General features: G+C 36.6%; 1 pseudogene; it reads right to left on the reverse strand.

Annotated features, from left to right (window-relative positions):
- Positions 1-13175: 13175 nt before the first annotated feature.
- LOC138163994 (ADP-sugar pyrophosphatase pseudogene) lies at positions 13176-13674 on the reverse strand (annotated as a pseudogene).
- Positions 13675-14535: the final 861 nt, after the last annotated feature.

Raw genomic sequence — 14535 nt, forward strand, 5'->3', positions numbered from 1 at the left:
AGGGGATCACCTTCACTACAGTAGCAATCTCAATAGGGCTTATTTTCGGGGGAGGGCTTATTTTAGAGGAATCTTACACAGTAAGGGGAGGGCTTATTTTCGGGGTAGGTCTTATTATCGGGGAAACACGGTATATGACCGCTGTACAAGTCACTTAACCCTGGTTGCTCCACTCTCCTTATCTATAAAATGACCTGGAGAAGGAAATGGCAAGCCACTCCAGTATCTTTGCCAAGAAAATCCCAAGTAGAGTCACAAAGAGTATGATACAGTTGAACAACCTGTAGTTTAATACTAATAATCATATACATTATAAAACTTACTCAAAAAAAAAGAAATTGATGGAGGATAAGAAGAAGATGAGATAAACTTTGATTTTAAATCGGGAATGGATGGTCAGACTTGCACTTTCAGAAAACCATTTTGATAACTGTGTAGGATGACTTGGAAGGAAGGGGTGGTGTGGTGTAATGGATAGAACACTGGTCTCACAGCCAAGGAGCCCTAGGTTCAAGTCCTGCTTCTGGCCCACAGAGGTTGTATGACCCAAAGCAGGTGACTTAACCACTCAGTGCTCTAGGAAACTCTTAAAATTGTGGAGGTGGTGTCTCCTTGCATTGGCAAAGGGAATTTCATTACCTGGAGAGCTCTCTACATTAATGAAATCTCAGGTCCAGTCCTGATCCTTATCCCTTGCAATAGTCCAGGCAAGAGTTTATAAGGGTCTGAGGTGCTGGCTGTGTGGGTAGAGAGAAAGACATGAATACAGGAGATGTTGTAGAAGCAGAAGCAAGATTTGACAACTGCTTGGCTATGTGGGTAAGGGAAAGGGAAGAATCAAGTATCAGACCCGTGAATCTGGGAGATGAGAGGATGTTTGTACCGTTGATAGCAATAGTGAAATTTTGAGGAGTTTTGTCTGTTTTTTGGTGAAAGATAATGCAGTGAGATTTATGATGGCTATCACTGAAATGCCTACTCACATTATACATCCCTCACTCTATCCCATTCAAAACAGAAAGTAGAGACTAGAGGGTTCTTTCTTATGAATCACTATTCTGCATTGCAGAACCCACCTTTCAGGGAAACCTGACACAGTCATGACGTGATAGGTATGTGGAGGGTGTATTCCTGAGGGTACTTCAGAAGGTACTGAGTGGTTTTCAGGCTGTAAATGCTATCACCTTCCTCAGAATGGGGGAGATTGGGAGCTTGTACATTTGAGGGAGAACATAGAATGGCAGAGTACTAAAGGAAAAGTACAGACATGGTGTGGGAGGCAAGCCCCACAACTGACCATCGATGGAAGGGTTAAATGTGACACATCATCACATACCCCTTGGGATCAGGCCACGGCTCTCGTGGTTGGAGAATACTACTGTAGGGAATAAAGAGCTACTCACGGTTTTGGATCAGGGAAGTGAGTTGGCCAGACTATTCATTGGAAGGTTTCTTTGGTAGCTATGTGAAAGATAGCTTGGAGAGAGGAGGGCCTGGACAATAGGGAGACCAGTTAAGAGGATATTATAATTGTCCAGGTGACATAAATCTCGACTCCAGGAGAAATCTGGTTGGTACTAGCAGGAAAAAAAAAACAATTGGAACTACTTGGTTCTTCTACCACTGCCAAAAATTCACTGACGCTGCTTCCTTATCCAATGTATACCAATTAGACTGAATTCCTGGCGCAAATGAAAGGAAATCATACAGATAAGAGAGCAATTTGGCTTCAATATCTCTTCCTATTTGTAATCTCAAGATGATTGACACGTAACCTTGATTCACATCTATAAGGTATATTTTAAGAATAGAACTTGAACTCATAGTATTTCTGCACTTAGCAGGGTATTTATGAAATGACTTTTGCTTATGCCCCCCTTTCTTCATCGTAACTCAAAGGAACATTCCATAATATAAAGACAGGGTTGACCACAGATGTTGATTAGAAATAACACTAAATCCAACATAACTATTGCTTGAACGATTCAATTTTATAAAACCAGTAAGACCAACAAATATGAACAGAGTTGGTAGGGCTGGCTTGTTTCTCTCCGGTGAGGGCCCCTACACCACAGTCTCACACACCTCTCCCAGTTTGTCCATTTAGCTAGAGGTCATCTCTTGTGGTTTTAAAGGAGGGAACAGCAGTTGCAGCAGATACCAACTGTTGCTCTGGTTGTACCACTGCCATCTTCTCCCTTCTTCTCTCCTGGTTTTCCTGGAGAGTCTCCAAATTCCTGCATTGCCATTCGTGAAAACCTCTACCCATCCTCTCATCCACCCCTGCCCCTCCCCCTTGCTTATCTTTTGTTAGTTCCTCTCTTCCCAAACTGGGAATACTAAAAATTCCAGGGGATTTTGTGGCCAGTCAATCCCTTACAAGGGGTTCTTAAATTAATTTGTATTTCCTGAGTAAGTCTAACTGGGCAGAGTTCAGAGTTCTCAAAGGGTAATCAACAAAGTAGATAATTAGCCCACAGATGGTTAGACATGAATATACTTTGTATCTGTATAGGATCTGTGCAATCTCAAGCAAATGTGAACCTTTAACATGAGTCTTTCCAATGTACTTCATGTGCTTATAGATGGCTAAGGTCGACATCCTTAACTTCCCTTTACTGATGGGGAAACAGGGATAAAAGGCTTTTCCAGAGTTCAGGAACAGAGAATAAGTAGATTAATTTGAGCTTTTCTGCTATACACAGTATGGAATGGTTTCTGAATACTGGAATGATGTCACTGGGACCCTACTGACTTTTCGCTCTGATTTTTTCATTTATTTATCTGAGAGACATGGTTAACATTCTGGTTTGTTTTTCTTTACTATATTTATTGTAAGAGAGAAGCTTTACTTGGGTCGGGGATGGACAGGAGGGGTGGTAGTGAAATATTAATGATAGACACACACACAAGAAAGAGTTTCAATAAGACATTTTTAAAAGTTGTATAGAAGATAACAGAAAATTACACAAAGAAACACAAATAATTTTGTTATTACCTTGTTCAATTTTACATTTATATATGTGCTTCTTCAAAAAACAAGTTATGCCACAGAAGTTTAGGGTTTCTTATACAACTTATTTCTTATTATCTGTATATGGAGACATTGGTGTTTATTGATCATTAATTTCATTATAAAAATAAAATTTAACTTTAAAATGTAACAAAAGTATAAAAGTGAAATGGTATCCAGTTGTCTATTTAATGATTTACTCAGTGGTCTTTAATTGAATAAGACGGGAAAGCCTGGCTAGACAACGGTCTGAAAAAATGATTTGAGAGTTTTGCTGTACTGAAGTCTGATGACAGAAAAAAGGAAAAAAAGGATCGTTTGATTTTGTTGCACATTGATAGATACACAAGATAGAGAATAAGAGAGATTTCATTCCCATTTAGCCTTCGTCAGACCTCATCTATAGAAGTATTTTCAGTTCTGGGGACCATATTTTTAAAAAACGTGTATTCAAGTAGTAAGTTGTCTAGAAGAAAGTGACCCAGTTAATGAAATGACTATACTTTATGCCACTGGAGATGCTTAGCCTGGAGAAAACTTGCAAGTTACATGATAATGGTCTTCAAGTATTTGAAAGGCTGCTGTGTTGAAGAAGGTTTAGCCTTAGTCTGTGTGACTCAGTGTGGCAAGAACTAGGAACAATGATGTGTTATCAAGGAAATGTTTTTGTTACTATTGTGCTTTTTGTTTCTCCTTCATTCTTGAAGAGGACCATGAAGAGGACCATTATTTCAATAAGATGATGTCATCACATGCAAGTGAATTGGATTTAAGTGAGGGAGGTACAAAGTCACCAGCCTCACTTTCTTCTCTGGAGCCATACAGGTCCAGTGGCAAGACATAGATTAGGACAACTGGAGATGGCCCCCATCAAGGGAACATATAATAAGAAGAGAAGATGGGCTAGTCATGGGTCAAGTGCAAAGGATGACAGGTGGTGTAGCGGCAAGCACCCCAAGCACGTCCTCAGGGTTGGCTGCCCATACAGGTTCTTGGATCTGCTTTGTTAAAGGAAAGCAACTCAAAATGGGTTAACAAGCTTACTTTAATCAGTCAGACATATATCGTTTACCTTGTTCAGGGGAAAAGGTCAGCACCCCGAACTTCAAAGTATACAGGCAGAATTATCAAAACAGAAACAGATCAAGTAGACAGCTTTCCAAACTGTCCAGCCATTACATCCATACCCAATCAACATCTGGGTTTTTCAAAGCCGGGGGACTCTCAACAACGGCTTCCCAGAATTCAGATCAAATCACAGAACACTTCTCAAAGTGAGCCCCCAAAACAAAGCTACACATCAGGGCTTATATAGCCTTCTCCTGGCTCAGAGAATGTAACAACCTTGTTGACTCACTGGCCAATCAAAAAGTATCTACTGAAAAACAAGCCTTCCACCCCAGGCTCCAGGTGCACTTTAGCCTAGGGGCAGGGAAGATCTTCCAAATCTGCATTCCCATTACAGGTGGATAGTCACAATATTCCACTGGCATCATTGCAATATCAGGAGAAAGTGAGGAAGTATTTTAGCATATTGGGTGGATATCTGTGGTGAACTTAGGGGAAAAAATGTCAGATGGTCAAGAGATTGATAGCCATGGTTAGGTTGAGATGTGCTTCGTTGGAGGGGACTTCTAGATTGGTGAGATCATTGATTCATTTGAAAGTTTTGTATGCATGGTGTGTTAATACCTGAAGGACCCATAATCCCACTGGTGTGAGAACTTCTAAAGTGAGAATTCCTTCCACTAACACAGATCACAAACTGTTTATAACATGGAAATCTGAGAATTGGTTGAGTCTCAGAGAAGCTGAGTGATTTACCCATGCCCACCCAGTTAGTAAGTGATAGAGGCAGGATTGCAATCCAAGATTTCCTGATTCCAAGTCCATCATACCATCCATTTCATCACATTGCCTCTCAAATGCATGTGGTAGACACTTAATAGATGCTTGTTGAATGGATGAAATTCCTATTGGTCTTTTGAAACTAGTTGTACAGAGGCTTAAACATGAGAGGACAACTGATATGAAACCTAATTTTTGATGTCACCACTATCACTCCTTTCTCCACAGTTCCTCTATTTTCCTATGGGGAAGTTATTATTGATGGACCACCCATGGTTTGAGGCAGATGAGTAAGCTAGTGATTCAACTGACCAACCAGTGGCTGCTAGAGGTGCTATGGAAACACAACAGAACTCGTAGATTTGTGGTATTATTTCAGCCAGCTGACATATTTAGCTAGATGTTGTGTCATGTTTACTCCCACTAATCTGCTCCTCTTGCTTGTTTATATGTTACTGAGATCTAATAAAATACATTTGAAGCAAAAACAAATGTCGGGCATTTTTTGAAAGAAGCATAAAAGGGAATATTTCTCTAAGCTCCCCAAATAATCTATATTGCTCCCCTCTGCCCAATGGCCCACCCTTGTCATGAACCTTTCATTTCCCCCCACCCATTCCATAGAAAAGGGCAGAAGTAGTTCTGATGAGACACACATGGTGACATCTAATCTTTACATTTTAGGGATTTCCATGTACACTGGCTGGTAGTGCCTGTGTTGCTGGCATCCAGGTCCTACACAGTGGAGATAAGAACCTGGAATCTTTCCCCATGAGGTTGAAGATGGAGTCATCAAGGTACAATAAAAGTGGTGGCCTCCAGGGAGACAGTGTTGGCCTCTGGCTTTTGTGGCTGTGAATTCCGAACTCCAAAGAGAGAGAATGTTGTAATCTAAACATTTATGCTGTTAAAAAAAGGGGGGGAGGAGAATGTTTGCTCAGACACGAATTAGCCAAGACTAGACAGATTTATTATGTCCTGGAATGTTTTAATGAGAAGTGAGGCGCCCCCTGTCACAGAATTGGTTTTGCATCTTCAACTTTTCCATGCGGCTAGTGGGGCACTCTGAATCAATACTAGGGCATGCAATGGAGTTAGGTATTTACAACAAATTCAGAGGACACCCGTGGAGGTTTAATCCTGATTGTCTAGAAATTCACTTATACTTGAACACCACATTATAGGGATGCCATTGTGACTAACAGAAGTCAGCCTTGGTCAGCTTGTGGTTAAGTGAATAGAAGAATGTCATTATGACATTTTACAAGTGAATTTAAAGGTGTTGGAACTGGAATTTCATCTCAAGAATGGTGTAGGAAACCAAAGAGGAAGAGATACTTAATTTATTTTTAGTTTTTAATTTTCACTTCCATCAGATTTTGAGTTTAAAATTTTCTCCCCCTCACTCTCTTCCCTCCTCCCCAAGACAGAATGCAATCTGATACAGGCTCTATTTATATATTCATATTAAACATATTTTCACATTGGTTAAGATATAAAGAAGAATTAGAACTAATGGGAGGAACCACAAGAATGAAGAAACAAAACAGCAACAAAAGAAGAAGAGAACAAATAATATGCTTCCAACTGCATTCAGACTCCAAAGTTTTTTCTCTGGATGTGGATGGCATTTTCCATTGTGAATCTTTTGGAGTTGTCTTAGATCCTTGCGTTGCTGAGAAGAGCTAAGTCTATCAAAGCCAGTCATCACAAAATGTGGCTATTACTGTGGACAATGTTTTCCTGGTTCTGCTCCCCTCACTCAGCATCAGTTCATATAAATCTTTTCAGGTTTTTCTTAAGTTCATCTGCTCATCATTTCTTATAGCACAATAGTATTCCATTACATTCATATACCACAACTTGTTCAGCCATTCCCCATTTGATGGGCATGCCCTCAATTTTCAGTTCTTGGCCACCACAAAAAAGCTGCTATAATTATTTTTGTACATCTGGGTCTTTTCCCATTTGTATAATCTGTTTGGGACACAGACCTAGAAGTTGTATTGCTGGGTCAGAGGATATGCACAGTTATATAGTCCTTTGGGCATAGTTTCAAATTGTTCTTCAGAATGACTGGATTAGTTCACAATTCCACCAACAATGCATTAGTGTTCCCATTGTCCCACATCTCCTCCAACATGTATCATTTTCCTGTTTTGTCGTGTTAATCAATCTAATAAGTTTGATGTGGTACCTCAGAGTTGTTTTATTTGCATTTCTCTAATTGATAGTGATTTAGAGCATTTTTTCATATGACTATAGATAGCTTTACTTTCTTCCTTTGAAAACTCCCTGTTTATATCCTTTAACTATTTATCAATTGGAGAATGACATGTATTCTTATAGATTTGACTCAGTTCTCTGTGTATTTTAGAAATGAGACCTTTATCAGACATACAGTCTGTAAAAAAATGTTTCCCAGCTTTCTGCTTCCCTTCTAATCTTGGTTGCACTGGCTTTGTGCAAAACCTTTTCAGTGTAATGTAATTAAAATCATCCATTTTGCATTTCATAATGTTCTCTATCTCTTGTTTGGTCATAAATTCTTCCCTTTTAATATATCTGACAGGTAAACTATTCCTTTCTCTCCCAGTTTGCTTATAGTATCATCCTTTATATCTAAATCATGTACATATTTTGACTTTATCTTGGTATAGAGTATAAGATATTGGTCTATGCCTAGTTTCTGCCATACTATTTTCCAGTTTACCCAACAATTTTTGTTAAATAGTGAGTTCTTATCCAAGAAACTGGAGTTTTTGGGTTTATCAAATAGTAGATTACTATAGTCATTGACTATTGTGTCTTGTGTACCTACCCTATTCCACTTATCCACCACTCTATTTATTAGGCAGTACTAGGTTTTGATGATTGCTGCTTTATAATACAATTAAAGATCTGGTACAGCTAAGCCACCTTCCCTTGTATTTCCTTTTATTAATTCCCTTGATATACTGGACATTTTGTTCTTCCAGATGAATTTTGTTATTGTCTTTTCTAGCTCTATAAAATAATTTATTGATAGTGTGATTGGTATGGCACTGAATAAGTAATATAATTTAGGTAGGATTGTCATTTTTATTATATTAGTTTGGTCTACCCATGAGCAACTGGTATCTTTTCAAATTATTTAGATCTGACTTTATTTGTGTGAAAAGTGTTTTGTAATTGTGTTCATATTGTTCCTAGGTTTATTTTGGCAGGTAGACTCCCACATATTTTATAATGTCTACAGTAACTTTAAATGGAATTTCTCTTTCTATCTCTTGCTGTTGGGCTTTGTTAGTAATATCTAGAAATGCTGATGATTTATGTGGGTTTCTTTTATATCCTGAAACTTTGCTAAATTTATTATGACAAGTAATTTTTTAACTCAGTTCTCTATGATTCTTTAAGTATACTGTCATATCATCTGCAAAGAGTGATAGTTTTGTTTTTCTTTGGCTATTTTAATTCCTTCACTTTCTTTTTCTTTTCTTATTGCTAAAGCTAACATTTGTAGGGCAATATTGAATAACAGTGGTGATAGTGGACATCTTTTTTCACCTCTGATCTTGCTGGAAATGCTTCTAGTTTATCCTAATTACTTATAATTCTTACTATTGGTTTTAGATAGGTATTGATCATTTTCCTAATATTGAACTAGCCTTGCGTTCTTGGTATAAATTGCACCTGGTCATTCATAGTGTATTATCCTCATGATAAATTGCTGTAATCTTTTTGCTAATATTTTATTGCAGCATAATTGACCATATCAGCAACAAAACTAACAGAAATCGTATGATTATCTCAATTGATGCAGAAAAAATATTTGACAATATACTCACCAATTCCTATTAAAAACACTGCAGAGCATAGGAATAAATGAAGTCGTCCTTAAAATGACATGTAGCATAAGTTTTGGTATGTTGTCTCATTATTGTTATTCTTTTGGATGAAGCCATTGATTGTTTCCATGATTTGCTGTTTGACCCATTCATTCTTTTGTTTTGTTTTGTTTTGGAGGGGGAAGGTAGGGCAATTGGGGTTAAGTGACTCACAAAGCTAGTTTTGTTGTTAAGTATTTGAGGCCAGATTTGAACTCACGTCCTCCTGACTCCAGGGCTGGTGTTCTATTCATTGTGCCACCTAGCCTCCCTGACCCATTCATTCTTTAGGAGTAGATTATTTAGTTTCCAACTAATTTTTAGCCTATCTTTCCATGGCCCTTTATTACATGTAATTTTTATTGCATCATGACCTGAAATGGATGTATTTAACATTTCTGCCTTTCTGCATTGGATCATGATGTTTTTATGCCCTAATATCTGGTCAATTTTTTTGTGTAGGTGCCATGTACCACATAGAAAAAAGTATATTCTTTTCTATCCCCATTCAGTTTTCTCCAGAGGTTAACCATATCTAAAGTTCTATTCATCTCCTTATTTTTTTCCTTGTTTATTTTGTGGTTAGATTTATCTAATTCTGAGAGGGGGAGGCTGAGGTCCCTCACTAGTTGTCTATTTTTTCCTGCAACTACCTTAACTTCTCCTCTAAGAATCTGGATGCTATACCACTTGGTGAATATATGTTTAGTAATGATATTACTTCATTGTCTATGGCACCTTTTAGCAGGATGCAATTTCCTTCCTTATCTCTTTTAATTAGATCTATTTTTGCTTCTACTTTGTCTAAGATCAGGATTGCCAATCCTGCTTTTTTTTTTAACTTCAGCTGAAGCATAATATAATCTGTTTTGATCTATCTTTATTTGTGTAAGAAGTGTTTTATAATTGTGTTCATACAGTCCCTGGGTTTGTCTTGGTAGTGGTACACTCCCAAGTCTACAATATAATGTCTATAGTTATTTTAAATGGAATTTTTCTTTCTATCTCTCTGCTGGGTTTTGTTGCTAATATGATGCTGATAATTCATGTTGCTTTATTTCATATCCAGCAACATTGTTAAAGTTGTTAATTTTTCAACTAGTTTTTCAATTGATTCTCTAGGGTCCTCTAAGTATGCCATCACATAATCTACAAAGAGTTTCTTCATTCTCTTATGTTTATTCCTTCAATTTCTTTTTCTTGCCTTATAGCTACCATTTTTAAAAATATACTATTGAAGAGTAGTAGTGATAATGGATATCTTTGCTTCACCCCTCATTACAGATAAAGCTTGCTCTTTGTTTTAGATAGATATTTCTCTTCATTTTAAGAAAGGCTTCATGTATTCTGGCACTTTCTAGTGTTTTTTTTTTAAATAGAAATGGGTGCTGTAGTTTGTCAAGTCTTTTCTGAATCTATTGAGATAATTACATGTTTTATGTCATTTTTGTTTTTGATATCATAGATTATATTCATAGTTTTCCTAATATTGAACCAGTCCTGCATTCCTGGTATAAATCCCCTCCCTGGTCATAGTATATAATTTTTGTGAAATATTGCTGTTATCTTCTAGTTAGTATTTTATTTAAATTTTTTTGCACCAATATTCATTAGGTAAATTAACCTATAATTTTCTTTCTGTGTTTTTGCTCTCCCTAGTTTAGGTATCAAAAAATATTTGTGTCATAAAAGGAATTCAGGGTGACTACTTCTTTACTGATTCCTCCCCCCCCCCAATAGTTTATATAGTATTGGGATTAATTGCTCCTTAAATGTTTGGCAGAATTCATTTATAAATCCAACTGGTTCCATGGATTATTTTTAGGCAGCTCATTTGTGGATTGTTAATTTTTTTTCTAAAAGGGTGTTGTTTAGGTATACTATTTCTTCTTCTGTCTGGGCAATTTATATTTTTGTAAATATTCATTCATTTCACTTAGACCATCAGTCTGGCATATAATTGGTCAAAATTACTCCTAATAATTGCTTTAATTTAAGTCTCATTGATGGTGCATTCATTTTTTTTTTCATTTCTGGTACTGGTAATTTGGTTTTCTTCTTTTTTTCTATCTTTTTAAAATCAAATTAACAAGTAGTTTATTTATTTCATTTCATTTTTATAAAACCAGCTCCTGGTTTTGTTTCACTGTTGTTTTTTTATTTCAGTTTCATTCATCTTTCTTTTGATTTTCAGGATTTCCATTTTGACATTTAATTAGAGATTTAAAATTTGTTCTTTTTCAGTTTTTTTAAATTGCATTTCCAATTTATTAATCTGCTCTTTCTCCATTTTATTGATACAAACATTTAGAAATAGAAATTTCCCCCTAAATACTACTTTGGCTGATCTCACAAATTTTGGTATTTAGTCTCATTGTTATCATTATCTTTAATGATGCTGTGGGTTGTTTCTATAATTTGTTCTTTTATCCATTCATTCTTTAGGATTATATTACTTAGTTTCCAACTAATTTTTAAGTTATGTTTCCATCGCCCTTTATTGAATGTAATTTTTATTGCATTATGGTCTGGAAATGGTACAATTAATATTTTTACTTTTCTTCATTTGTTTGTGAGATGTGGTCAGTTTTTGTACAGGATTCATATACAGTTGAGAAAAAGGTATATGTCTTTCTATTCCCATTCAGTTTTCCCCAGACATCTAACATATTTAGCTTTTCTAAAATTCTGTTCCTCTCCTTGATTTTTCTTATTAGTTTTAGGTTAGATCCATCAAGCTCTGAGAAGGGACAGTTGAGATACCCCACTAGTATGGTTTTATTATCTATTTTTTCCCTATAATTCATTTAACTTTTCCTTTAAGAATGTGGATGCTAGGGGTGGCTAGGTGGCACAGTGAATAGAGCACTAGCCCTGGAGTCAGGAGGACCTGAGTTCAAATCCAGCCTCAGAAACTTAACACTTGCTAGCTGTATGACCTTGGGCAAGTCACTTAACCCCAATTGCCCCCCCAAAAAAAGAATGTGCATGCTATGATGTTTGGTGCATATATGTTTAGTGCTGATATTATTTCATTATCTATGGTGCCTTTTAAACCAGAGGCAGTTTCCCTGCTTATCTCTTTTAGTTAGGTCTATTTATGTTTTTGTTTAAGATGATTGCTACCCCTGCCTTTTCTACTTCAGCTGAAGCATATTAGATTATGTTCCAGCACTTTAAAAATACTGTGTGTTTTCTTAGTTTCAAATGTGTTTCTTATAAACAATATATTATTGTAATCTGGTTTCTAATACATTCTGCTATCTACTTCTGTTTTATGGGTGAATTCATCCCATTCACATTCAATTACAATAACTGTGCTTTCCCCTCCACTTTATTTTCTTCTCTTTATCCTTCTCTTTTTACCCTGGGCCCCCTTAAAGGTTTGTTTCATTACTGATCAGTACCTCCCTTGATCCACTTTCCCTCTTTTCACCTGTTCTATATTTCTTAAATCTTTCTCCTCCTATTTCCCTATTGGATAAAATAGATTTCTATAACCAACTGAGTGTGTTTATATATTTTTCCCTCTTTGAATCAATTCAGATGAGAATGAGGTTCAAGCATTATTACTTTAACCACTTTCCTCTCCATTGTAAAAACTCTTCCCTGCATGCCTCTTTCATGTGAGATCATTTCCCTCATTGTTCCTCTCCTCCCAATGCATCCTTCTTTCTCATCTATCCTTACCCACGTCATCTCAACACAATCAACTCACTCCTGTGCCCTCTATCTAGATTTAGAGTTCTTCTAACTGCCCTAATGATGATAAAGTTTTTTTAGAAATTACATGTATCATCATCCCATTTAGAAATAAAAACACTTTAAATTTATTGAGTCCCTTATATTATTCTTTTATGTTTATGATTAGTCTTTTTAGGCTTCTCTTGAGTCTTTTGTTTAAAAGTCAAATTTTTATGTGACTCTGGTCATCAAGACTGCTTGAAAGATTTCTATTTTATGAAATATTAATTTTTCTCCTGAAGGATTATACTAATTTTTCCCAGGCTGGTTATCCTTGGTTGCGATCCTAGTTCTTTTACCTTCCAGAATATCATATTCCAAGTCCTCCTCTGCTCCTTTGAAGTGGTAGCTGCCAAATGTGTGATCCTGACTATGGTTCCACAGTATCTGAATGGTCTCTTTCTAGTTGCTTGAAGTATTTTCTCTTTGACTTGGAAGCTATGGAATTTGGCAAAAACATTCCTGAGAGTTTTCACTTGGGGATCTTTGTCAGGAGGTGACCAGTGGTTTCTTTCAATTTCTATTTCTATGTGGTTCTAGGATATTTGGGCAGTTTTCCTTGATAATTTCTTGAAATATGATGTGTAAGTTCTTTTTTCTTTGCATACTATATTGCTTTTATGAAAAAACTAATTCAAAACCTTTATTAACTATGTGAATACAAAGTTCAAACTGTGAAAGATTAGCCTCATTTATAAAAACATAGAAGTGAGTCTTAGTCAGTTTCAGAATTTCAAGAATGGTATTTCAAAGGGTTTTGCATTGGTGTGTTTCAGTGCCAAAGCGTCAGAATAGATTCTCATCCACCTTGAGATGTTCATCAGCTACCAGGTCATCAGTTCTCTTCAGTAGATCATTCTTTGGTAAAGAAACTCCTTCCACAAATTCTCTATTTTCAAGCCTTGGTCTAGATCTCACATTTTCAGCATCATCTCCGTTAATCATTACAGTCACTATATGTGTGGTACAATTTGACAAACCTGGGTCCATGCATACAGCTGGAGAACATTCAGCAGCATTACCTTTGTAACCAGTTTCTTCCTCAAGTTCATGAAGAGTGGCTGTCTGGGATTTCATTGTCATCTATGAGACCTGCAGGGATCTCTAAGCAGTAGCCTCCCATTGGGGGTTTGAACTGCTTTATTAGGACAATGCATTCATAATGAAGAGTTCTTTGTACTACTGGGATAATTGCCACACCGTCAGCAGAAAATCCTTCTTTCCTAGTAGAATGTTTCACAGTTTCCAGAGTTCTTGTTTTACCAGTGGGATCCACGTAAGTTGTGTGTTCAAGCTTGACCCATTTTCCTTCTGTAATCAACTGCCCCAGGTGTCAGGCACTAGGAAGAATCTCTCTATGGGGAAGGGATGAATGGAAGGCGATGGTGGGAGCTGTGACTGCAAGCAAAGCCCGTGCCAGCATCCAAGGCACAGACACCTCTGGCCGTGAATGGTAGATTGTCTAGGTTCTTTTTTTGATCATGACTTTCAGACAGTTCCTAAATTCCTAAATTATCTCCTCCCAATGTATTTTCCAGGTCAGTTTTTTTTCCTGATGAGATATTTACATTTTCTTCTATTTTTCATTCTTTTGACTTTGTTTTATTGTTTCTTGATGCCTGGAGTGATAAGCTTGCTCAATTCTAAAGGAATTATTTTCTTCAATGAGCTTTTGTTTTTTCCATTTGGCCAATTCTGTTTTTGATTCTTTTATAAAGCTATTAATTGTCTTTTCATCATTTCCTTGCAACGCTCTCATTTCTTTCCCCAATTTTTCCTCTACCATTCTTATTTGATTTTTTAAAATCATTTTTGGTTTTTCCAGGAATTCTTGTTGGACTTGTGTCAAATTTATATGTATATTTTTTCCTTTGAGACTTCGGAGCTATTTTGACATTGTTGTCTTCTGATTGTGTCTTGATCTTTCCTGTCATCATATACAGCTAGTTTTTTTTTTTTTTGGTTTGCTCACTTTTCCAGCTTATTCCTTGACTTTGAACTTTATGTGAAAGTTAGGTTCTGTTTTTGGAATGGGGGCGGGGAGTGGGGGTGGTGGTGGGA

Source organism: Petaurus breviceps, unplaced genomic scaffold, assembly GCF_028583685.1.
Source record: "Petaurus breviceps papuanus isolate PSGF00001 unplaced genomic scaffold, PetGlider_PUasm1.0 189, whole genome shotgun sequence".
NCBI classification, from domain to species: domain Eukaryota; kingdom Metazoa; phylum Chordata; class Mammalia; order Diprotodontia; family Petauridae; genus Petaurus; species Petaurus breviceps.